Genomic DNA, 27,192 nt, shown 5'->3' with positions numbered 1-27,192 from the left:
GTGGCATTCCACCATTCCCGTGCAGTCACAGCATGTTTTGACGCCCATCCTAGGATGGTGTCCCTTTTCCTTGCTCCTTACTCCCCTTTCCTCAACCCCATTGAGGAGTTTTTCTCATCCTGGAGATGGAAGGTTTTTGACCATCGCCCACATGACCAAATGTCCCTCCTGGATGCAATGGATGCTGCATGCCAAGACATCACAGCTGAACACTGCCAGGGGTGGATAAGACATGCAAAAAGATTCTTCCCACGATGCCTTGCCAGAGAAGATATCAGGTGTGATGTGGATGAGAACATGTGGCCGAAATGCAGAAGACCGGGCAGATTAGAAGTTTACTTTGTTTTTTTTAATTATTATTCCGGTGCTTTTTCTGTTTGTATATCTTGCAGTAATGTCCTTTTGCAAATAAAGTCTTTACTGCAGCAATTCTGTCTCTGTCTTTTTTTAGAACTGTAACTGTACATTCTATAAAGCTACTCTGAGATGGTCATTCATTTTTTGTGACAAAATGCTTGCATTTACTAAACCCAACAAAACAAAAATGTAGAGAGGCTTCAAAAGAAACTACAGTGCAAAACACAATCTCTGATCAATACAATATACTGTACTGTCCATTGTATAAGGGCAGACCTGTCACATAAAATAATGCAGTTTCTGTAATTTCAGCTGATGATAGTGTTTTTTTTGTCATTGTGTTATGATTGACTAAATGTTCCTGTTGGAAGAGAACATGTGTTAGTGTTTTGAATAATTATTTGATTTTGAAACATGTTTGCAGTGTTTTGGTAGACATAGTGTATTGTGTTAGTGTATTATTGTATTTTGAAAATTAGATTTGGAGTTTAGTTTACAATGTGTGATTTTGAGCATGAAATTAACCGTTTTGCCAATTGTGTGTTTTAGGTGTGTTGGTGTGTTAAGAGTTTAGGAAATTTGTTAAATGTATTGAAAAATCTGTCATAGCGATTGTAAAAAACTGTAATGAGCTCACTGTTGTGATGTCATAATCACAATGATTCTGTATGAGTCATTTTTGCTGTTTTTGGTGTCATTAAATGGTCTTGTTCATTAAAAGTTTAGGATTCACTAAATCACTGTAGCTATGTTTAATATGTATGTTATCTGTTACTGCAGAAACAATGACACAAATCTGCATATTAGACTACGGTCACAGCACACCACAGAAAATTAATGTCATGTGGTTGCAGAGGCAAATTAAATGCATATGGACACCTCGTATTTGCATATTCATGTCCAGACATACATATTCATTTTGCACATTTGACTTGAAACTTGTCAAGAACATCTTTCCAGCTTATATTTCACCCCAAATCAAAGAAAGAAATAGGAAATTATATTTTGCATACACAAAAGGAAGCCTATCGTCAGGTCCATGAAAAGGACAATTATTATTTTTATGAAAGCATATACCAAATCTATATATTATATGCAAAATAAATAAATTGTATCTTATTTATATAGGATAATAATCAAAATAATATAGAAACAATATATAAACAGGGTAGTTTTAGTTACGTTAATTTAGCATCAATGGGATAGTACAGGATTTGTTAATATCTTTTAAGTTTTTTATATTTTCTGGTTTCATTTCAATTTTTTAAGTTAAGTATTTTTCTTTAGTGCTTTTGTCGTTTTTATAAAAATAAATTATTTCTTATTAATAAAACAAACAATTTCTTAATCATTTTTTAAAACATCTCTATAGGTTTCTTACTATATTAAAATGTTAAATAAATTAATAGATAAATATATTAGTCTTACTGTAAAAGGGTTATTTTGGTATCAGAGATACAATTATAGTTTTTATGTTTTTAAATATTTTTTTTATTGTAGTTTTAGTCATTTTGTTTTGTGTTTTTATCATTTTTATTTTTTTATTTCATATATATATATATATATATATATATATATATATACTTTTACATTTACGGATTTAGCATATATATTCTAAATTAAAAATATATATGTATATAATATGAATTGCAATGTATTTATATCTCATGGTTTTATGTTGCATAAATTTGTGCTTAATTGTCCTGAACATATCTCTTCAAACTTATTCACATTTCACTGCTGGTTATATGTGCTCTATATAATCGTGGATGTGACTAATAAAAATCTTGAATCAAATTATGCTGCATTTTCTTCATGCACAATCTAATTTCTTGATTTTGTGGTATCCTGGACATGTTTTAATAACACACACCCATCTGCTGCACTGTATATCCTACTGTACAAATAACATGCATCAGAATAACAGAGGAATATGAAAAGCAAGATAATGTGCTCAAACTCAGCTCTGATGCGGCCTTCATTCTGGATTCATGACGGATGAATATTCCATGAGTTTATTCCAAAATCACCTGTTCATGCTGGATTCATGAGTGTTGTCTCTGTCTTGTCAAGTGTCACAACAGCCAGTCATCCGTGACACACAAACCAGGCCGGACAGAAGTGGTGCCAGAGACCAAAACATAAATGAGACCTTTTCAGTCACTGCAGCAGCTCTGCATTATTTAAACATCCAGTAAATATTAATCTGCCTTTAGAGCCAGAGGCCAGAAACATTCAACCTGCCATGCACCATGACTTTTTACAACACATTTTACTTCAATAATCGACATACTTGTGTTGCATTATGAATTGTTTTTAGACACAATAAATTTGCAAACACAAACCAAAAGCACAATATTTTTACATAAAGTTGGATTAAAGGGACAGTTCACCCAAAACTGAAAATGACCCCATGGTTTCCTCACCCTCAAGTCATCCTAGGTGTATTTGACTTTTTTTCCTTCAGACGAATCCAATGGGAGTTATATTAAAAATGTCCTGGCTCTTCCAAGCTTTATGATGGCAGTGAATGGGTGTTGATATTTTTGAAGTCCAAAACATCTCTCCATCCATCATAAAAAGGGCTCCACATGGCTCCGGGGGGTTAATATTTATTAAAATTATTGTATTTTAGATACAGATATTTTAGAACACTTTTATGCTAAAACAAAGTAAAAACATAAAACTTAATCAGCTTTCAAACACAAAATAGTCTGTCATGTTTTATGACCTGTAGCCAAAAATAGTTTTCTGTAATTGTAAATAATTAGATTTAATTTATGATGTTTTTAGTTTTGCCTAGTATTATTATGTTATGGCTGATTATTATGTTCGATTGCTGATATTATACATATTTCTTGAAACAAAAAGTATACATTTTATTAGGATACTATTCCGAAAATATTAGATTTTTTGTTTTGTTTTGCATTTTTTATTTATTAATTTAACAGATGCATTTGATCCAAAACCAAGTAAAAAAAGTTTTATAAAGGCAATGATACAAACGTATAATATTGGGGCTTACATTTAGGTTTTCACACTCTTTATTCCTTTTAACAAATGTACTACATGTTATTTGTATTTATTTGTACAGAATTTTAATACCTGATTTTAATACTTTTTCTACATTTGAAAGATTGGAAATACAATGTAAAAAAAAAATCTGTATATTTATATTAGTAATCTAGTACTAAAATATGATTTACTTTAGTGTGGCAGAATTAAATTATTAGCTCGAAAGTATGACATTGTTCAGACATTAATAAAAAGGTCTTTTAGTAATAGTGGGTAAAATGTCTTTGTTGCCTAAGTCAAGTTATAATATCTACAGTAACTATGATAGATTTGCCTTGAGTTGTGTGTGTGGTTCTCTTTGATGCAGATGTGTCAATTGCACGGTCATGTGAAAACATCTCTTTTCAGTCCTACCGAGGTGCCAAGAGACCCAAAGATGAAGACAGCTGTGAGGAGTCCAGAAGCAAGCAGAAGACGGCGGGCTGAGACGCCAGATGTGTTCTGGTGAGATCTGGTGCGGCGGACAGCGAGGAGCAGACGGGAGACGGTGAGAACATCCTGGAGAGACTGATGGATCAGGACGGAGAGAATCCAGAGTTGAGAAGAGACCTTAGTCATACAAGGTTATTTTACATTCAACGAGGAGGATAAAACCGATTCAAATATGTGACGATTCAAAAATTGGTTGAGATGCTAAACAAATCTTGATTCATTTAGGGGTAAGAGTTTGTATAAATGCATGTCTGAGGGGTGCATACTGTCTTGAGAAAAGTTTAGATGGTATTTTTTCTTTTCATCTTGCCTCTGTCTAATGCATAATAAAGTTCTTACGTGCAGCGATGGTTTGTTTACAGCGGTAACCAAGGAAATGCTTTAAGCTCCACCTGCTGCGGTGTTCTCAAGTGCTTTGTTTACAACGGTAACCAAGGAAACACTTTAAGCTCCGCCTGCTGCGGGGTTCTCAAGTGCTTTGTTTACAGCGGTAACCAAGGAAACGCTTTAAGCTCCACCCGCTGCGGTGTTCGTAAGTGCTTTGTTTACAGCGGTAACCAAGGAAATGCTTTAAGCTCCACCTGCTGCGGTGTTCTCAAGTGCTTTGTTTACCACGGTAACCAAGGAAACGCTTTAAGCTCCACCTGCTGTGGTGTTCGCAAGTGCTTTGTTTACAGCGGTAACCAAGGAAAGCTTTAAGCTCCACCCGCTGCGGTGTTCGTAAGTGCTTTGTTTACAGCGGTAACCAAGGAAACCCTTTAAGCTCCACCTGCTGAGTTGTTCACAAGTGCTTTGTTTACAGCGGTAACCAAGGAAACGCTTTAAGCTCCACCTGCCACAGTGTTCACAACTGCTTTGTTTACAGCGGTAAACAAGGAAACCCTTTAAGCTCCACCTGCTGAGTTGTTCACAAGTGCTTTGTTTACAGCGGTAACAAAGGAAACGCTTTAAGCGCCACCTGCTAGCAAAGAATGAATCTGCGTCTGCTGAAACAGAAACCGCATCTGCTGTTTCTGTTTCATGCAGAATTTTTTTTACGTATAGTTTCACAAAACTGAAGACAAACCGTTCTGTTTTTGATTCAAATTTCAAAATGATACAATCTAATTTAGATTATAATCTGCTCATGTTGTATGTATGCAGCATCTTTGTTTGGATCAAATTAGGGCTGTAGCTATCGAATATTTTAGTAATCGAGTATTCTACCAAAAATTCCATCGATTAATCGAGTAATCGGATAAAATGTGTTTTTGCTTAATTAAAGTGCAATATTAATTATGCAAGAGAAAATAAGACTCCTGGGTCTCTTAAAATTAACATCTAAGTTTCCCTTTTTAGAAAAAATATATTTTAATTTTTTAAATGCATAGAATGCAATGCATACATCAAAAATAAACATTTAATTATTACCCATTGTTTCTCTGTCTGTACTTGTACTGTGAACAATGACAATAAAGTTGACAGATGAATTAAGTTAATTTAAGTGCCATTCAGTTGGGGTTTAAAATAAAGCATTTTCTGAGATGCACATTAAACATTAAACACATAAAACATTAATTTAATTTATCTTTTAATTATTGAAAACTTAACCTTTTGGTAAACAAAGGGGATTTACTATTAAAACTATACTATTAAAAACATGGAAGAAATATTGTGTGATTAAACCTTTTGATTTTTTTTTAGTAGTAGGCTATGTACATTCTCCTGAACAATAGTCTTTAACCGGACTTATTTTGACGGGTTGACGTACCTTTACAGTTCTGTGTATGTGATGTGGCGCTAGTTTTACTCAAATCAAACGGTCAAATGCTCATGAAGTGACTGTCAGAGCAGTTCTGGAGATGTTGTTCATTTGTTCACGTCCTTATTTAGAGAGACGACGGACGCTGAAATCACCGGAGCGTCACGCGCGCTTCAGTGTGTTAATAAAGGGAGACGCGATTTTCGTGATTTGATGTAAGTGCAATGACCTATTTTTGATTAATTCATTCAAAATTTGGCAAATTCAGTGCCATTCCGCATTAAACTGTAAATTTCCGTTTTTATGACTGGATTCCGCGATTCCTTCCATGTTTTCTGCACATATCAGCATCGCTGTGGAGGATCACGCTTCACGAGAGCGAGGAGGGGGCCGAGGTGCTCATCGACGCTCTGGTAAGAAAATATATATTTAGTAATCAGAGAATACACATCATCAGTGGCGTTACAGGAGATTACAGGCTGATTCACCAGCATTAGCAGGTCACGGTCCAGCGGCACAATGAGATTATTATGAGAAAATGACATGAATTACTGCTTCTTCGTGTTTGGCCTGACGTTTGCGAGAGAAGCAGAGAGAGACAGCATTCATATCCAGACTTTGTTAAGGTTGTGCAATCACTGCTTGTGTCAGATGGAGCAGAGGAAACAGGAAGAGCTTGTGAACAATCAGAGGCTGATTGGACCGCATGCATCTGATTGCTGCCGTTTTGTATTTGTGTCGAGAAAACGCATTTACACAGCTGAATAACTGTTTATATGGCAGCACAACAAACGGTACAAAATAGGTCTTGAAATATCTATATAAAAATTATTAAATATACATTAAAGTATATTTAATAAAATGCATATTTTTTATTATTAAAATATAAATGTAAAAAATTTAACAAAAAATGTAAATATATTTTTTATAAAATAAATACAATACATTAAATTGATCAAGTAAAGGCATGTGTAATGTTACAAAAGATTTCTATTTCAAATAAATGCTTTTCTTTTGCACTTTCTGTTCATCAAAGAATCAGAAAAAATCAAATGTATTACAGTTTACGCAAAAATATAAAGCAGCACAACTGTTTTCAACATTGTTAATAATCAGAAATGTTTCTTGAGCAGTAAATCATCATATTTTCATGATTTCTGAAGATCATGTGACACTGAAGACTGGAGGAATGATGCTGAAAATACAGCTGTGCGTCACAGAAATAAATGACAGTTTACAATAGATTACAATAGAAAACAGTTATTTTAAATTGTAATAATATTCACTAATTTTACAGTTTTTACTGTATTTTTACTGTACTGTACCGTGATCGCATACTCTCTAAGTAGATACTAAATTTGATTTTGAACTTACTTCACAACCATTAAAAAACTGTGTTCTTATGGGTAGTGTGATAAAACAATAAGCCCCAAGAAGACGTGGTTTACAACGCCCTTTAGCTGTTATAAATTCACTGTAAACCACAGCTTCTCGGGGTTTATTGCTTTTATTAAACTGTTATTCCATATACGTAGTATAAGGTCTCACAAAATAAAACAGAGCAAATAAAGTGTAACGATATTAATAAAAAACAGTATTCTTCCACCGAACAAGCAACAGACAAACGTAAACAAAGGTGTATGTTTGTAGAGTAATTCAGCTTCAAACGCGGTTCAACCAATCAGAATGAAGGATTTGAAGTATCCCATTTATAAATTAAATTTGTTACGTCATGTGACCTCCCAGGGTGAGTTTGAGCGCTTCAGTGCCTTTCATAAATCCTCTTCTGTGGCCTCATGGGATTGTAAAGTATCCATCAGATGCACAGAGAAGTAGGTCATCTTTTCGACTATTGTTTTCAAATACTGTGTAGGAGGAAAATAATACATTTCAAACACAGCAAAAGTTGTGTTTCCAAGTTCCCAAACTACAAGAGATGACAGATGAACTCTGGCTTTGCCAAGCTTGCCTTTGAAAAATATTCAGAGATCTTTTTTTTCATACTTGATGTGTGTGTATATATAAAATTCCAGTAGCTCAAGCAGTGAAGCATGATGCTATCAGTCCCAAAGTCATGGGTTTATTTATTTTTATTTTTTTTGATAATGCATGAACTGATAAAATGAGTGCCTTGAATACAGTGTAGGTCACTTTGGATTAAAGCATCTTCCAAATGCATAAATGTAAATGCACTGACATATAACAAATAATAATTGTTTGTAATTAGAAATAATTTAATACGAATAATTTTAAATACGTTTTATTCATTCATTCATTTATTTATTTACCAAACTACAAGTAACCACTAAACACTGGATTTTCTGGATTTGACATTAAAATATATTCAGAATTGTTGTTGTTTTTTAAGACACTTTGTAGCAACTAAACCAGATATTCACGAGCACAGCTGTTTGTTTTCAGAGAAAATACCGGATTTCAGATTTACCCTCCTCTAAATGAAAAAATGACATTTAATAATGCCTTTATTCAACATGCATGGATTAAATTGTTTTAAAGTGACAGTAAAGATATTTATAAATTCACATATTTATTTATTTAGATATATCTAATTCAAATAAGTGTTATTTTGAACTCTTTATTCATCAAAGAATGATTAAATAAATGTATCACGGTTTCCACAACTGTTCTCATCATTGATAATAACAAACATTTATTATTAATTAGCAGCAAATCAGTATATTAGAATGATTTCTGAAGACATCGAAGTAATGATGCTGAAAATTCAGCTGTGCATCACAGAAATAAATTTCACTTTAAGAGATATTCATATAAAAGGCATATATTTTCATTTATAATAATATTTCACATTATTACGGATTTTACTGTAGGTTTGATCTAATAAATAAAGCCTTGAAAAGCCTAAGAGACTTCTTTCAAAAACATTAAAATCTGAATTATTCCAAACCTTTGGTAGAATATGTTTAAAATAAAACAAATGTCATCTAATGAGGGGAGAAAATGCCTAAATGCTCACTTTAAAGGTGTTTCTTGTGTTGGAAACACTGCACATGGCTTGAGTTTGCAGGTTTGGTTCTGGAAAGATCCTGTTCAGCTGCAGAGAGAGATAAATGGTCTATCTGAATGGATTTAAACGGCACATTTCCTCTGTGTCTTCCTCTGCTGTTCCAGTTCTTGTGTAATCTCTTTCCCTTCCTCATGAGATTTCGCACCCTCGCTCTCTTTTCCTCCCACTCATCGCTGTGAGATTTTCTCCCATCATGCCTCTGATTGAGTTATCAGGTGTCCTCAGAGTCTTTTATAATACAAATGAGTCTCGAACTCCCTTGTGATGTGTCATATAGAGCTGTTCCCTTTGCTCACTCTTTCCTCCGGTTTGTGTGTCCCATTTTTCTCTTTTTTTTTTACTCCTGGTCTGGGCTGTAGTTCAGATTTTTTTTTTTTTTACTCACTCACGCTGGTGACATTTTCTCAGGCCCTAAGGCGAAAGCAAGATTTTTTCTTTTTTAGCAACCTATTTTTAAATGGTGTCACAAGCAAAGAATATTCTTATTAAAGCAATAGTTCACCCAAACTTTTGCTCTTTTCCATACAACTGCAGTTTATGGTGACCGGGTGTTTCGAGCTCCAAAATGGACAGCAAATATACCATAAAAGTAGTTGCTGAGAATCGTGTGCTTTAGAACTAACGATTGCTTCTAGTGAGAAACTCAACAAAAAATAATATATATATATTTGTATATATTTCAGTATGACCTACTCAAATGTGTAATAATAAAACACATAGTATTTTCAAAGACGTTTATATAACTATTATGTTGACATAAATGTTTTTTAAATGCAAGTTTAAAATGAATAAAAATCTAAAACAAATATGATATAAAATATGTAAGGTAAAATGTGTATTTTTATACATGCACCATCAAAAATGTTTTATTGTAGCCTGTTCTGAGTCTTATTTATGCATTTAAAGACAAGCATTTATTTATGCATTTCAGGATTTTTGCATTTATGCATTTAAGTGTTTATTTATGCATTTATTTAAGCATTTCAGGATTTAATTCATTTATTTGTTATCTTATGTATTTAAGCATTCATTCAAGTATTTATTTACGCATTTTGTTTTAATACATTTATTTATGCAATTGAGGATTTGTCTATGCAGTTGTTCATGCATTTTTATTTATGTATTTTTTTTTTTTACATCTATGCATTTATTTGTGCATGTATGGATTTAATTCTGCATTTCAGAATTTTAACTTTGCTTTAAAAAAATAAATATAGATGTTATAATATTATTATTGATTTATTATTATTTATTACAAAAATATAACAAATATATTGAATTAGAATTAGAATATATTTATCATTTCACATTTATGTAATAAAATCCACAAGATTTTAACAGGAGCCCGTTTTTAGTTTTCTAAATGCTTGTTCAAACCTGACGGTCACTCGCTCTTTTGCACACAAGTATGCTTATGTATAATATATGGCTCAAACCTCAGGTCATCAGGTCGTCCTTACTGTCAGCTCTGGATGTCAAATCAGTGCTGTGGTTTCTGCGTTCATGCATTCATGTGTTGAGTGAACGTCTTCTGATCTCTCTGCAGTGTCTCCATCAGTTATCATAGCAACTAGGTGAAGCAGACACTGCAGAAACTAGGTCATAACACAACACACGACAGGCTTGCACTTACAGTAACAGCAGATCTCTCTGTCTCTCTGTCTTTCTGTGGCAGCTGTGATCGAGAACATGGCCGGGTTACGTCCTGGTCTGTGTACAGAGGCGGCCCAGCAGGGTTTGATGCAGTGGCTGCTGAAGAGGATCAAGGTGAGACACCCATCCGTCTCAGTTCCCATCACTTATAATGGAACGTCCACTAGCAACTCCATTCACTGATTGGTGCTGTTCTCTTTATGAATGTAGTCTGCTAATAGATGAAATCTGATAATAGAGTTTGGCTGATTAGTATGTTGGCTTGACAAACCAATAAACTGTTACTGTAAAAAACATGGCACAAGTTTGATTAAAATCTCAACCATGTGACCAGACACTGGGAAAGAGTTTTCAAACTACCTCCACTAAACTTGGCACAGACGTACAGCTTGTTCTCAGTCTGGCTGGTTTGTTTATTTATGCATTTTATTTATTTTTATATTTTAATTGTGTATTCAATTTTTGGCTATCTATTAATGTATTTATTTATTCAGCATTTATGTTATATAAATTGTGTTTATATTTATCATTATTGAAGCATTTCAGAATGTATGCAATTTTTGCATTTATTTATTTAGCATTTATGTATTTATTTATGCATTCTTATTTAGACATTTGTTTAGGGAAGTCGTGGCCTAATGGTTAGAGAGTCGGACTCCCAATCGAAAGGTTGTGAGTTCGAGTCCCGGGCCGGCAGGAATTGCGGGTGGGGGGAGTGCATGTACAGTTCTCTCTCCACCTTCAATACCACGACTTAGGTGCCCTTGAGCAAGGCATCGAACCCCCAACTGCTCCCCGGGCGCCGCAGCATAAATGGCTGCCCACTGCTCCAGAATGTATGCAATTTTTGCATTAATTTATTTAGCATTTATGTATTTATTTATGCATTCTTATTTAGACATTTGTTTACGATTTTGGCATTTATCATTACTGAAGCATTTAAGAATGCATGCAATTTTTGCATTTGTTTATGTACTGTATTTTGCATATTATGTTTGCATTTTTATTTATTTTTTCATTTGTGCATTTACTTAAGCACTTATGCATTTTAAATAATATATATATATATATATATACAAGTAAACAGTATTTATTAATTTATTTACATTGGTCCAACTTGACCATGTCTGACTCATTATTTTTGCAATTCCGTGCACAGATATGACACACTTGCAGCTTCCCTCCAAAAATGCATAAATGAATGCATGAAAAAATAAATGCATAAATGCAAATAATAAAGCAGCTCGCTGACCGTGCAAAGTCATGCATAGTTACCATAATAAATCAAGCAAAGCCAATTAAGCAAAACCTGTAAATAATAATAAATAAATCTGATTTTAAAAGTGCATTAATGTTTCCACTTATTTCACTCTGTTAAACTCGGAGTAGCTTACTTAGAAATGACTCTGCATTAAACTGGGAAAGACATCAAAAACATTACACACTTCACCTTTAAGTTCAAAGTCAAGCGAGATGTATATATATTTTAAAATAACTTAAGTCTTTTTTCCTCGAAGTGAACACACAGTGTCAGCTGGCTGTACGTTATGATGGATTTAACTTGACCTTTTTTATTTTTTGAGCTGGATTTAAGATTTTCATGAGAGCTGTAGGCCTGCTGCCACCATTCACAATGTGTTTTATCCACGTGAGGTGAAATCCTCCTCAGATTTACCGCTGGCTGCTGGAGTAAGAGCGTCATGCTGTTCGAGTCTTAATGCTCCCTGAAGACTTCCATGAATCCAGCACACCAGCAATTACACTGACAATAGAGAAGACGGCACACAGATCGAATGGGACGCTGCTGCCAAAGCCATTGAAATTGTGTGTTTGTTGTGTTCCCAAACAGGCCAAGATGCATTTTGATGCCAATAAGCTGTACTGCAGTGAAATACTGGCTATCCTGCTGCAAAATAATGACAGAAAGTACAAATAAGAGAAGGATTGCTTTGATTGGCTGTGCATGGGTTTATTACAGACTCCAGTGGATTACATTCATGCTCAAGTTTATAGCCACTGCTACATTGCTGATTTTACTCTACTTTTCAAAGTAATAAATTCATTGGATTACTGCTATTTTTGATGATAATGAGTTTGATAAAAGATTAAACATAGGGCCCTATTATTGTTAAAACTGCAGTAAATTGAATTGTTTTATGAGTTCAGCTGAATAATCTTATTTTTTTTTATCAAATATTGAAATGATAAAATGTTATGTAATGTTTGTTGCTGTTTGTCTGTATCTTTCCTTCCTTCCTTCCTGTTAATTTAAAATGCATTTCATTATTTTATCCATTAACTTTTTTTTTTACAAGATTATTGTTAATTAATACTTAATTTTCATGACAATTTGACTTTTTCTTTCATTTCTATTTATTTAAAGGTTTTTAATTGTATTCATTAACATTTTTATGAGGTTACTGATAATCCTTGATTTTGATGACAAGCACAGTGTGCTCATCAAATCTTCATACAAGGCTTTATTATTTATTTGTTTGATTACATTTCTTGCATTTAATTTTTTTTTTTTTTTGTGAGATCCTATTAACGTTCTCCTTGCAGGTGTTAAAGCATCATAATCCAGCCACGCCGGAGGAACAGGAAATGATGGAGAATCTGTTTGATGGCCTCTGTTCATGCCTCATGCTTCCAGCCAATCGTGTTCGTTTCCTCAGGGGGGCGGGGCTTCAGCTCATGAACCTCATGCTCAGGTCTGTCTCTGATTGACAGCTACAGTATATGTTCCCTAACTTATTGAGTTTCACTATTAAGTAATAGTTTTAAATGTGATTTTTATTTTATGTTTATGTTTTCTCTGCGTCTCTTAGACATGTGAAATGTTTCCCCGTGGTGTAGATAAACTGTTGTTTGTCATTGGCTGATGAATGAAGGAAGTGGCAGTATGACGGACAGCGAGAGAGGCAATGATAGTCAGCTTCCATCTGTACAGTCCTCTCCCGCAGAGCCCTTTCAGACTCCTACATGCTGTTTAGATCAGGTTTTGTTTTATACAAACCAGGAGAACATTTATACAGTGTCCTCCTAGACTTCAGAACAACTCATGAATGAGTAAAGTGAAGAAATAGAGACAAAGGCTTTGTGAATGAACATCAGTTTTCTTTTTCTAAAACATGCTTCTGCTTGTGTTTCTTGAAGTCCAAGGTCTTTCGCTCTCATGTCCTATTTTAGCCAAGACAGGTTTGTTTATTAACAATTCAAATTACTTTGCAGAAAAAAAAGAAACTACAAGAATTACAGAAAAAAAAGTTAAAAAAAAACAACTTTTTTAAGTCATTAGTTGTTAGGGTTAGACTATTTGTTTATTAGTAAAATTAACAATCATGGTTTTTATTATATAAATTAAAATTACTCTTAATATTTTTAGTAAATGTGTGCATTACAATTAGTATTATTATTTTTGTCATAAGTAATGGTAATATTATATATTATACTTTATATTTTATATGCCATATAATATTGTATAATGAAATTCTGATAATTTATTTTCTTTATTTGCAAATGCGTGGAATATAATATATTTGTTATTTAGTTTAATGTGTGTATACATATATAGTTACATATAAATAATATTTAATTTAATTTGCTACTTTATTATATTTTCTAATGTTGCAATATAATCAAAGTGTTATATTATTTTGTTATTCATAATAATAAATTATTACGTTATATGTATTATTTTTGATACCATGAAATTATTTGACTCAAAGTGCACTAATGTTCATTTTTAAAAAACATTTATCTTGCAAAAATAGATGGTATTTAATTGCTTTTATTTATGTACTTAGACATTTTCTTTTTAAAATATAATATTGTTTAATAAAAGTTTTGAAGTGAAATTTAAAAAAATATATATTATTCTTGAATTTGTCAATAACAGTTTTTGATGCATCGAGTCAATCTTTTGTTCGTTATCTGGCTCGGCTCGGTGTTCATCTTCAGTTCTCTCTTCACAGCAGTTCAGTCAGTGTACTGTTTGAGTAAATGAATTACTCCGGGATATTGGTTTGTTTTAACTCAGAGGGAGTGTCAGCCACATTAAAAAAGTTAACAGCTTAAGTCATTTGTGGATTAATGCGTATTGGAGACGCGAACTGTTTAAAACGATTCAGTTCGATTTGGTGAACTGGTTCAAGAAGATCTGGTTGCATCGAATGATTCGTTCGTGAACCGGATATCACAAACTGCTTTGTTTTGAACTCTCTCACAACAGACACGGAAGAGAAGACAATGCTGAATAAAGTCATCATTTTTGCTATTTTTGGACCAAAATGTATTTTCGATGCTTCAAAATATTCTAACTGAGCCTCTGATGTCACATGGACTACTTTGATGATGTTTTTCTTACCTTTCTGGACATGGACAGTAGACCGTACACACAGCTTCAATGGAGGGACTGAGAGCTCTCGGACTAAATCTAAAATATCTTAAACTGTGTCCCGAAGATGAACGGAGGTCTTACGGGTTTGGAACGACATGAGGGTGAGTTATTAATGACATAATTTTCATTTTTGGGGGAACTATCCCTTTAAAGTGTGCCAATGCTATATTTCTCATTATATGTGTGTTCAGGGAGAAGATGTCTCGAGTCAGCGCCCTGAAGGTCTTGGACTATGGGGTGATCAATCCAGAGTGGTCAGATAACTGTCACAGGTTTGTGGACATCCTGGGCCTGCGGACCACATTCCCTCCGTTCATGAAGACGCCCAAGAAGATGAAGAAAGTGGGGATATCGGACAAGCAGCATGAAGGTTTGTCAAGGTTTCTCTTTCTCCGTTGCAGCTCTGTTTTGTTTCCAGTTCAATATTATTTCTCACTAGTTTCATTCTTTTTGAAATGGATTTAGTTTGGTGGAGTTGCTCAATTAGCTCTGAACACACACACACACACACACACACACACACACACAGGCCTTTGTAATATGACGGCGAGTTCACAGTAATATCGTTTTCTGGGCTATTATTTACAGTTCAGCCGGCGGTTTATTCAGCGGGGAGGAAAGCTCTGCCGCTGCTGCTCTTATTGTTTTGCCACAGCGATACAAATAAGCTCCTCATATTATTCTTAATGCTTATTAGAGACCTGCGATGAGAGAGAGAGAGGATGCATCTCACTTCTGCTGTAATTTCATGTGCTTGCACACTAGAGTAAGAGAGTTTGATGGATATGAATGTGTAAGATGCAAATGGAAAGTGTGGAAAGAGTCCTGTCTGAAATCAAGCCGAAATGGACCTTATTTTTAAAAGCAGTCTTCAGTCGATGCAATAGCCAAAAATACATAGTATGGGTTAAAATTATTATCCCAAAAATCATTAGGATTTTAAGTAAAGATCATGTTCCTTGAAGATATTTTGTACATTTCCTACTGTAAATATATCAAAACTTAATCTTTGATTGGTAATATGCATTGCTAAGAATTCATTCGGACACCTTTAAAGATTTTCTCAATATTTCGATTTTTTTTAAAATAGTTGCATCTCAGCCAAATATTGTCTGATCCTAACAAACCATGCATCAATGGAAAGATTATTTATTCAGCTTCAGATGATGAATAAATGATGGCATCTTTAATTTGAATGCAAAATTATTATTATTTTTTTTTAAGCAAAGTCAGCTGACATTGCAGCCTAAGACTAACTGCAACATTATAAAATAGTTTCTTAACTTCCCAGATCTCTTTGCATTTACATGTATGCATTCAGCAGATGATTTCATCCAAAACATCTTAAAAGAGGAGGACTAAACACGGATTGGTAAAACACTTTATTACTGGTTATTTAATATAAATTAATCCGTAAGTATATTGTTCTAAGTATGTAATTATTTAATTTTTATTTTCAGTTTACCATTTTTGCATGACAATTAAGCACCTTTCCCATAAATAAACACTACTGTTCAAAAGTTTGGGAACAGTAAGATTTTTTATGTTTCTGAAAGAAGTATCTCCTGCATTTATTTGATCAAAAATACATAAAAATCAGTTAAACAGTGAAATATTATCACAATTTAAAATAAATGTATTTCTATTTTAATGTTAATATAATTAATTCCTGCTTATATTCCTATACATATATAGACCAAAAATTAAAAAGCTATTTGAATATAAATTTATTGAATATAAATTTATACCCAAATTAAATTATTTAAATCTGCATATGTGTAAAATATATTTGCATGTCCCAATTTATCAAATTTGTCCAGAAAAGTTATCGTTTATCCTTGAAAATAAAAAGCAACACTTGCGCCCATTTTTTATTTTTGTAAATTGGTTTGTTTGTTGTGTAAGGAAACGCTTGTATTATGACGTTGTCATGCGAAATATGAGATTAGCATCTTAATTCTTCACACCAAAAGGAAGATGCAGTGCTTTAATTAATTACCAGCTTTGACGACTGAGAGTTTGAGTAATTAAACGGCTAAGCTTGAGGAAGTTTAGTCTGATCCCTGTAAACCCCTCTCTGAAATGTATTGACTCCACCACGCGCTCGCATTAGCATTCGTAATTAGCTGATAAGAAAGCGCGCTTTGCGTTTGCAAACAGACCAGAAAGATTTAGCAAAGCAACATTATGTCTTCTGCACTACTGCATTGTGTGCAAGTCTTTTATTGATGGATAATAGTTTAAAAGAACTGGGAAGAACAACATAAAAAGTTCAAACTTGAGCTAAACTTCTGCAGCGTTAATCACCAAACAAATTAGCGGCGTCTTTCTTTTGTGTAGAGGACTGAAGTGGACCGTCGGCAGGTAAACAGTCCTGACAGACTCGAGCACAAGAGCGTGACAAGAGCCGCTTCGGCAGAATAATTGCATGTTGTTGAGCTGGAGAGCGGAAGAATGGAGAAATGATCAGGATGTGTTTTAGCTAATGATGTGTGAACGCCGACGGGAGTGAGATAAGATTTCTCTGAGACGTGACACGCTGGACATCTGTCTCACGGTCGCCGTGAACTTTGAACTCATCAAGCAATTTAAACTTACTAGTTTACAAAGGCCTTGAAAGCGTTTGGCTGTTTTCTCCAGAGTGTTTGTGTGTGTGTGTGTGTGTGTGTGTGTGGCTGAGACTCAGGGAAGCACTCGGGATGAGGGTCACAGAAACATCGCTCCAGGTTCTGTCTGACTCTTCGGGCGGTGGATGATGAATATCCTCAGGATAGCACAAAATAAACTCCCTGACAGGGCCCGATAATCCTGGATCATTTTCACCAATGTTATTTTTAGGGCCCAAGACACTCTTGTAGTGCCATTAAAGGGTTAGTTCAACCAGATAGCATTTTATGTAATTAATAACTCACCCTCATGTTGTTTCAAACCCGTGAGACCTCAGTTTATCTTCGGGACACAGTTTAAGATATTTTAGATTTAGTCCGAGAGCTCTCAGTCCCTCCATTGAAGCTGTGTGTACGGTCTACTGTCCATGTCCAGAAAGGTAAGAAAAACATCATCAAAGTAGTTTATGTGACATCAGAGGGTCAGTTAGAATATTTTGAAGCATCGAAAATACATTTTGGTCGAAAAATAGCAAAAACTATGACTTTATTCAGCAGTCATATCAGTCTGTTGTGAGAGAGAGTTCAAATCAAAGCAGCTGGATATCCGGTTCACGAACGAATCATTCAGTTCACCAAATCGAACTGAATCGTTTTAAACGGTTCGCGTCTCCAATACGCATTAATCCACAAATGACTTAAGCTGTTAACTTTTTTAATGTGGCTGACACTCCCTCTGAGTTAAAACAAACCAATATCCCGGAGTAATGCATTTACTCAAACAGTACACTGACTGAACTGCTGTGAAGAGAGAACTGAAGATGAACACCGAGCCGAGACAGATAATGAACAAAAGATTGACTCGTTCTCGAGTCAAGAACCGTTTCTGTCAGACGTGTCCGATTCGAGAACCGAGGAGCTGATGACACTGCGTATGTGTGATTCAGGGTGAAGCAGACCGACACACAGAGCGTCTGAACCGAACTGATTCTTTTGGTGATTGATTCTGAACTGATTCTGGGCTAATGTTATGAGCGCGGGTAAACCGAAGGCTTGAATCAAGGGCAATCATCGCAAATGACGCCATTACGTCGAGCGCAAAAGAACCGGTGAACCGTTTTCTTCAACCGATTTATTGAATCGAACTGTCAGAAAGAACTACTGGTGATCCGAAAACCGATGCAACCGATTCTTCACTCGTGAACGAGTCAGTCTTTTGTTTGTTATCTGGCTCAGCTCGGTGTTCATCTTCAGTTCTCTCTTCACAGCAGTTCAGTCAGTGTACTGTTTGAGTAAATGCATTACTCCGGGATATTGGTTTGTTTTAACTCAGAGGGAGTGTCAGCCACATTAAAAAAGTTAACAGCTTAAATCATTTGTGGATTAATGCGTATTAGAGATGCGAACCGTTTAAAACGATTCAGTTCGATTTGGTGAACTGAATGATTCGTTGGCAAACCGGATATCCAGACCGCTTTGTTTTGAACTCTCTCTCACAACCGAGCGCCAACCTCCCGCTCTCTCTCGTGAGGCCAATAAGGAAGTGACTAAAACTGCAATTCATCGACTGGCCGCTTGAGGCTGGCTGCAAAAGGGAGTCAGTTCCATAGACTCCCCATGTTAAAAAGCCCAACTTTACAGCTGGAAAAAACATGTTTACAGCCTGGTTCAAAAAATGATTTTGGTCTAAATAGCTAATTTTGCCCTTCATGACAACTGTGAGGGGGGTGAATTTTTTTATAACTCATCCGTTTAAATTATATTAAGACTTAAAGTTCTGCATAATTAAGGGCGTGGCCACTTGAGTGACAGGGAGATTGCCGCTGCTGACACTGCCGTCGTGCTAGGTGGGCGTGGCTACAGCAACTAGCTCCCGCCTTTTTGCCCATTTTTAATTGTCCGGGAGAGTCGCGCGGTGACGCGCTGCCAAGATGGCGACGGCCCGCTCTACACACTTTAGGCTTCAAAAACTCTCTTCAGTAGTCTACGGGTGACGTCACGGACACTACGTCCATGTTTTTATACAGTCTATGCTCACAACAGACACGGAAGAGAAGACAATGCTGAATAAAGTCGTAGTTTTTGCTACTTTTGGACCAAAATGTATTTTCGATGCTTCAAAATATTCTAACTGAGCCTCTGATGTCACATGGACTACTTTGATGATGTTTTTCTTACCTTTCTGGACATGGACAGTAGACCGTACACACAGCTTCAATGGAGGGACTGAGAGCTCTCGGACTAAATCTAAAATATCTTAAACTGTGTCCCGAAGATGAACCGAGGTCTCACGGGTTTGGAACAACATGAGGGTAAGTTATTAATTACATAAATTTGCTATCTGGGTGAACTAACCCTTTAAGATACCATCATCATTTTTTTTATATATTTATAATCATTTGTTACTTTATTTTCTGTTTTCATTTTGGTTCCACTTTTAATAGTTTATTTTGTTTGTTATTATCCCTTATCTATAACGTTTGCATTGCATTTTTTTTCAGATTTAACTGTAAATGAGTGTAGCTGAAAAGATTATGTTTTTTACTTTTTATTTCAAGCAACAATGTATTGTTATAAATTGTTTATTTTCGGTGGATAATTCCGACTAGTTATTTTATCACTGAAACACTATATTTAAAACTATTTTTTATTTTTTAATATTTTCCATTTAAATTTTTTGGGTTAAGATTTTAGTAGTTATGTTGAGCTTTTGTCATTTTTATAATTTTTATTAGTATATTTAATTAGTGTAAGTACACTTTTAGTTTATTTCATTTACTTAAACTAAATGAAAAACAGAAATAAGCGTAAGCTTTTTTCATATATTATTTCAGTTAATGTTCATTTTATTTCAAGCAAAAGAAATGTTTTAATAAAAATTAATACAACTTAGTTTTTATTTTTATATTATACATTTTAATTTTAAAGTTAAAGTAGTTTTGTTGTGTGTTTGGCATTTTCAAATTGTTTTATGTTATTTCAGTTTTACTTTAGTTTTTTTTAGTGCATCAAGTTAAACTGCTGAAATAACTTGTTTTTTATTTTATTTTATTTTTTATTTCCATTACCATTTATTTTGTTTCAAGCAATGAATTTAAATTTTTAGTGGATAATTAAATTATTTTTGTATAATTGAGATACTATTATAGTTTTATTATTATTATTTTGAATTGTTTTTGTTTTGTTTTCATTTTTAGTTAACATTTTAATTGTTTTGTCATTTTTATTGTCTGTATAGGTTGCCATTAATTTATTTCAGTTTTAGTTATATTAGTAAATGAAGTTAAATTAAATGATTAAACTTTTTATCTGTTTTTTTTATTTATTTGATTATTTTTTCTCTGATAATTTTCATTTTATTTCAAGCTATTTTATTTATTTTGTAATGTAACTCTAATAAGCCTGATTCTGACTCCTGCATCTAAAAACTTCCTGTTTGTGACTAATTTACTCGAGTGGTTTGTCTGAATGTCTCCTTTCAGAGAATAATCATTCTTTGGAGAGATGTAAGACAATGTTTAAGACAAACAAACCCATTTGCTTCGACGTTTTGAAAGTGACTCAAAATTGGCCAAATGTGAACCAAACTGATGGCGGAGGGGAGCAGCAGCACTTCATTTATTTCTATTGATTGTCTTTTAACTGCTTTTTAATCTCTAGTAATTGCAGGAAGTGCTTGAATCGCTGCGCTGAATTGGATCAAAAGCGTCAGTGTAATTGCGCTGATCTCCAGAGCTCTGTTAATTCTCCCGTCTGAAATGAAACGTGGATTCGGATCATTGTTACGCCGTCCTCAAAGGTTTGGCTAATGGATTCATTATTGAAAATGAGCAGTTCTTTTGCTGCAGATTCATACCATGATATTGTGATAATCCGCTTTGTTTCCAGGGATTTTCTTGAACTGTAACAAAACATTTTTGTGTCGCCTCTCTATGGAGAAGATATAATGTAGTCACATATAAGAGTTTTGGATCATGTATCTCTTCATGTCGTATTTCTCAAAGCGTGCAGATGTAGGAATATTTATTGCTCAGTCCTTGAGAGCAGTTTTGAAATCCCAAGCAAGCTCTTAAAAGCATTGTTCGGCCAAAAATGCAAATGGTCATTTATTCACGCATCGTGTTGCATCATGCATCTTTTTTCTGTGAGCGAGTATTGAGTTTGTTAAACTCTTAAAAGGACAAAAACTATTTTAAAGCACAGTAAAAGCAGGTCTATTGTGCAGTACATCATGTCTGCTGAAGGCACATGCATGAAGCTTTGTATGAAGAACTTTACAATAAAAAAAAAAAATGACGGCATTGATATTTTTTCGACAATGTATTAATTCTTTATTAATTATATGCATATGTGTGTAATGCATTTTTATAAATACAAATTCTAAATTAATATTTTCTTTTATAAATATAATTCATAAATCAATTTGTCAGTTTAAAAAATATACATATTTATTATTCATATATACATTACTTATTAATTGCATGTATATTTTCAATTATAAATATTTTTCAGTTATATTTCCACAAATATATTTACTTTATTTTAATAATAAATAATTTACTTTTATTAATTAATTTTGTTTAATTATTTGCATAGGTTTGATTTATTTGTATTAATTATAATTGATACTTTAAGATATAATAATTGTTTATATAATTTATAAATAGATGTTTAAACATTATAGTTTATTTATTAATCATATATATATATATATTTCTATTATAGTTTCTAAATTATAATTTTTTACAAATTAGTGCTTTTTTATGTATAATTAGTTTTTAAAAAAAATAATTGTATATATATAAAAAATGTATTATTTGTATATGCGTATAATGCATTTTTATTATATTTATTTTATTATTTATTATAATTTCGAAATTAATATTTTATAAAATAAATTTTCTATAAAAACAATTATTTATCATATATATATATATATATATATATATATATATATATATATATATATTTTTTTTTTTTTTTTTTTAATGAATACTTGAATAAAAAAAAAAATCAGTTTACAGTGGATGTATTTTTAATTGTGAAAATGTTAATGACTCTCAAATGACAAATCACAGTATATTACCGAAGCTAAAATGGTCTGATTAAACTTCCCATTCTTTGTATTTTCATTTAGCCTTTCATTAGTACCGCCCCCATTGGATGTCCCGCCTCTTTCATGACTCGCCAGCCAATGGCCTTTCTCCGTGTTGTTACATCACTCCATGAGTGATGTAGCTGTGTATCCGAGTCCTGTTTCCTGTGTGTAATGATGACAAAAGCTTTCCCGCGGCAGAGCTGTGAGATAACACACTTATCTCAGACCTCTAGCCTGCACCTCTCTCCTCTCATCCGCTCCCTGTGGCTGTATTCCTCACCCCAGACACTAATAACATTCACTTTTCCTCCCTCGCTCCTGGTGGCTGCTCACGCTCCTCAGAGTCGCCTTGAAGACCCTCGACATCGCAGTGCTGACCGAGCACTTCCTCTCTCGCGTCTGTTGATTAATGTGTCGCCTCCGTTTACCCGCGGCATTAGCATGCGTAATGTGTTTGTTAAGAGATGCATGCGGCCTGATGTTTAAACTCATTTGTATTCAGCGGAGGAGGAGGCCAAGGCCAAATTAAATGGTTTTATCAAGGCCGTCTGGTTATGGATTTTGAATGCTTGTGCGAGATAGCTTTTAAATATTGATTTTTTTTAACCTGATGAAGAATAACTCTAATGGACATAATGTTATTGAGGACGTCAAATGTTGTTTGGTACAGAATAATCATCATCAAGCACTCACCCAGTGAATAAGTGAAGATCAAACAATGTTGAAGTGCATTAATATTTTCAGCCATAAATAGAGTTTGTTTCTTCATCAGATTTGGAGAAATGTAGCATTGCATCAGTGTCTCATCAACGGATGCTGTGCAGTGAATGGGTGCCGTCAGAATGAGAGTCCAAACAGCTGATAAAAACATCTATATAAAACACAGCCACTCCAGTCCATCAGTTAACATCTTGTGAAGCCAAACACTGTGTTTGTAAGAAACAAATCCATCATTAAGACGTTTTAACTTGTGCTTTTATCAGCTGTTTGGACTCTCATTCTGACGGCACCCATTCACTGCAAAGCATCCATTGATGAGACACTGATGCAATGCTACATTTCTCCAAACCTGATGAAGAAACAAACTCATCCTATTCTCAGATGACCTGAGAAGAAGTAAGTTTTGTGCAAATGTTCATTTTTATGTGAACTATTCCTTTAGGAAGTATTCGGTGTGTTCTTTTACAGTGCTTGAGTCCTTTATGATTGACTCATTCTTACTTGAAGGGAAATAAGCCGTCAGATCAGTTTTGTGGTTGTGTCTGATGTCTTGTTTGACTCCGCTCTAATGCTTCCTCATTAGTGTGTTTTTATAGGACCTTCACACACTTCACTCCACGTTCATGAAAGCTTTTCGTGCAGCATCGTATTTTCCATTTGCAGCAGTTATCTGAGGCAGTCACAGCCAGTTCTTCAGCAATTGCTCTTTTTATGTTTTGAGTAAATTATAACTTTTGGCTCTGTGTGGATGCTTTCCACAAAACTTTACTGTTTGTAGCAGTAGATGAAAATTATTCAAAGGGGGCAGTTAAGACAAGTATAATATCGAAGGCTTTTTTGAAGACTTCTATGCATTAAAAATCCTGAAAAATAAAATGCATCACAGTTTCCATAAAATGTTAAACTTTGTTAACCATCAGAAATGTTTCTTGAGCAGCAAATCATCATATTAGAATGACTCTGAAGATCATGTGACACTGAAGTCTGGAGTAATGATGCTGAAAATACAGCTTTGATCATAGAAATAAATTACATTTTAAAATAAATTTGCATAGAAATCCATTATTTTAAATTGTAATAATATTTCAGAATTTTACTGTTTTTACTGTATTTTTAAATCAAATAAATGGTGAGTGGAAGAGACTTCTTTATAAAAAAAGAAAAAAAGTACAAAATCTTACCAACCCTTATTCTGATCAGTAGTTTATTAAACCCAAATAGCCTTAACAAAAAGTGATTCAAAGGCCATATAAGCATAGATTGAGATCACCCAGACAACAAAAAGAGCACTAGAACATTTCTGCATAACTCAGACTCTCATATTCAGCTTTGTTTTGCAGTTTTACCGTCTCTTCTTCACCACGTTTGATCAGAAGTGAAAATCCAAAAAGAGAAAGTTTGAAACTTCAGCAGTGGAAGCTCTTGTGTTCAGCCTCTGTCGTTGGTTTGATCTTCCTAGTCTAGAAGAGCTCATCGCTCGGTGCTTTTACTTCATGTAATGTGAATGGATGGTTAAATCAGGACACTAATGCCTTGTTTTCTTCTGGCAGAGCATGTGTGCTCCATCATCGCCTCCATGATGAAGAACCTCAAAGGGAAAGGTTCTTCATCATGGGTAAAAATAAGACAGCTGACGGTACGGCTTTATTATCTTCTGCTTCTAAAAACGACGGGAAAGAGCGCTTCAGGAGAGTTCGCTGGCAGATGGGTTTAATGCTGCCATAAATATAATATAACGTGTTTCTAGTGTTGAGTCCATGTGACTCCATGTGATGAGCATAACGTCTAATTCTTTTAGAAATGAAACCTTGCCGTCTTGTTTACTAGAAATTATAGAAATTTACAAACTTAAAATTAAAAGCCTTTCACAAAAACATTTAAAGGAATGTACTGTGGTTAGAAATTTAAATGATTGCAAATTTTTCATAAACTCTGAACCGTTGACAAGTTCTGCAATTTAAACTTTTATCATTATCCTGTTTTTGCTTTGTTTTCTCTTTTGCTTTTCAGTAGTATGTTAGTTTTTCGTTTGCTTGTTGCTGGATTTGTTTTATGTATTCATTTTTTTATTTGTTCTTTTGTACTCTCATCTATTCTTTCTTTGAGTTTGACATTTGTTCTTTGTTTCAAATATTGGTTTACTTTTTCTTTGCAATTTTTTGTTATTTGTTAATCCTCTTTCTTTTGTTTGTTCATTTGTTTTCTTATCATATTTCTCAGCCTATAGTCAATTTTTTTTGGGTGTTTTCACTTTTTTTCTTTCATTTCTTTCACTTTCACAATTTTTTTTGTTCTTTATTTCTTGCCATTTTGTCTGGTTTGCTTTTGTTTGTTGGTTTTTGTTCTTTCTCCTGTTGTTTGTCATTGTTTTTAATTCATTATTTCTCACTTGATTTGTTGGTTTGTCAGTTTTCATTTATTCTTTTGTTTGTTCTTTCGTTTGGTGTTATTTACTTGCCTTGTTGGTTGGTTTTTGTTTTCTTTGTCGTTTTTATTTGTTGATTTATCAATTCCTATAGTCTCATTTATTTCTCTTTTGATTTGTTGGTTTGTTCATTTTCATTTATCCTTTTGATGTTCTTCTTTTATACAATCATGCATGGTTTTATTTTTTATTTTAAGTCTATTCATTTATTTTTCAGTTTGTTGCTTGTTCACCCATTTTAATGTATTAATCTGTTTGTTCTTTTATTTGGTTTCTTTATTTCCTGCCATTTGTTTTGGTTTTTGTTTGATCTTTTTTATTATTATTATTATTTTATTAATTCCTTTAGTCTCTCATTTGTTTCTCTTTTGATTTTTTGGTTTTCATTCTTTTGTTTGTTCTTTATTTACTGACATTTTGTTTAGTTTGCTCTTGTTTGTTGGTTATTTATTTCTATTTCTTTCTTTGTCTGTTAGTTTATCAATTAATTACCTCATTTTTAATTCATTGATTTTTTTATATTCCATTGTCTTTTTCAGTTTTTTGGTATTCACTCATTTTCATTTATTCATATGTTGTTCTCTATGTCCTCCAGTTTTGTTTGTTATTTTATTTTATTTATGCATTTATTTATTTTTTCATTTCTTGTTCTTTATTTCCTTTGTTTTATTTTGTTGTTTGCCGTTCTCTCCAGTGTTATACGTCTCCTTTAGTCTCTGCCGGGGGTCTCCATCGCTCAGCAGTCACTTCTCTTAAAATAACCCTCACAGTCCTGCTGGGGCCGGTTTCATCACTCTGACAGCAGCAGTGCATTATGGGTCGTTTCTCGAGCTAAAAGATTTCGGCCATATGGGCATCATGCCTCGCTTCAGTTCGTCTTCAGATTGTCACAGGAATTGCCCGGAAGAAGATGACGAATGCTTCTGCTTGTCTTTAACTAACACAGACACCATTCGTCTTGTTCGCCGCAGTTAAATCATTCTCCGAACACAAATGCGTGTCCTAAAGCACATCTTGTGTTTGTAACACGCTCGCCCTCGTTCACTCTCTTCTGCAGATCGACAGACTCATGGAGCTGCATTTTAAATACCTGCAAGCCGTTCAGCTCGCAGACAAAAGATCGAAGGAGAGAAGGACGTAAGATTCACACTTGATTGGCAGTTTCTCCTCAGCGAGAAGTGAAGATAAGAGCAGACCTACCAGACTCAAACGTCACTGTGGGATCTGCAGGTCGGACACTCAACATGCTTCCCGCTCGCTCCACTCCACTTTACAGCTGAACGCTGATCAACTTTTACTCTAAAGGTGCTGATTTGCACACACTTTCTCATCAGCTCTTACAGGTCAAAAACCTCACTGTTGGGCTCCGTTTAAAATCTCATTGCATTTCAGACTTCCTGTTTGTTGTTGGCGGCTGTACTGCGTTTGAGCTCCGTCACTATATTCTTTTCATTGACTATTTTTAACTCAAAAATCAATTTTATACATCATCGTTTCCGTTTATATAACGTGTGAATATATCCTCTATTGTATTCTACAACAAAAACAATCAGAGCGCCTCGCTATTAGTAGTTTTATTTTGATCTCCCGGGTCCGCTATTAGCTTTTAGCCCGTTAGCATCAGCGGCGTGGTTGCAGCT

The 27,192-nt window shown here is 34.1% G+C and overlaps 1 pseudogene; it reads left to right on the top strand.

The window, feature by feature from the left end:
* The first annotated feature begins 5,933 nt into the window (after window positions 1-5,933).
* LOC132129552 (beta-catenin-like protein 1) lies at window positions 5,934-26,832 on the top strand (annotated as a pseudogene).
* Window positions 26,833-27,192: the final 360 nt, after the last annotated feature.

The sequence above is a fragment of the Carassius carassius genome, chromosome 46, assembly GCF_963082965.1.
Source record: "Carassius carassius chromosome 46, fCarCar2.1, whole genome shotgun sequence".
In the NCBI taxonomy this organism is placed as follows: domain Eukaryota; kingdom Metazoa; phylum Chordata; class Actinopteri; order Cypriniformes; family Cyprinidae; genus Carassius; species Carassius carassius.
This window is presented reverse-complemented; position numbering and strand designations above follow the sequence as displayed.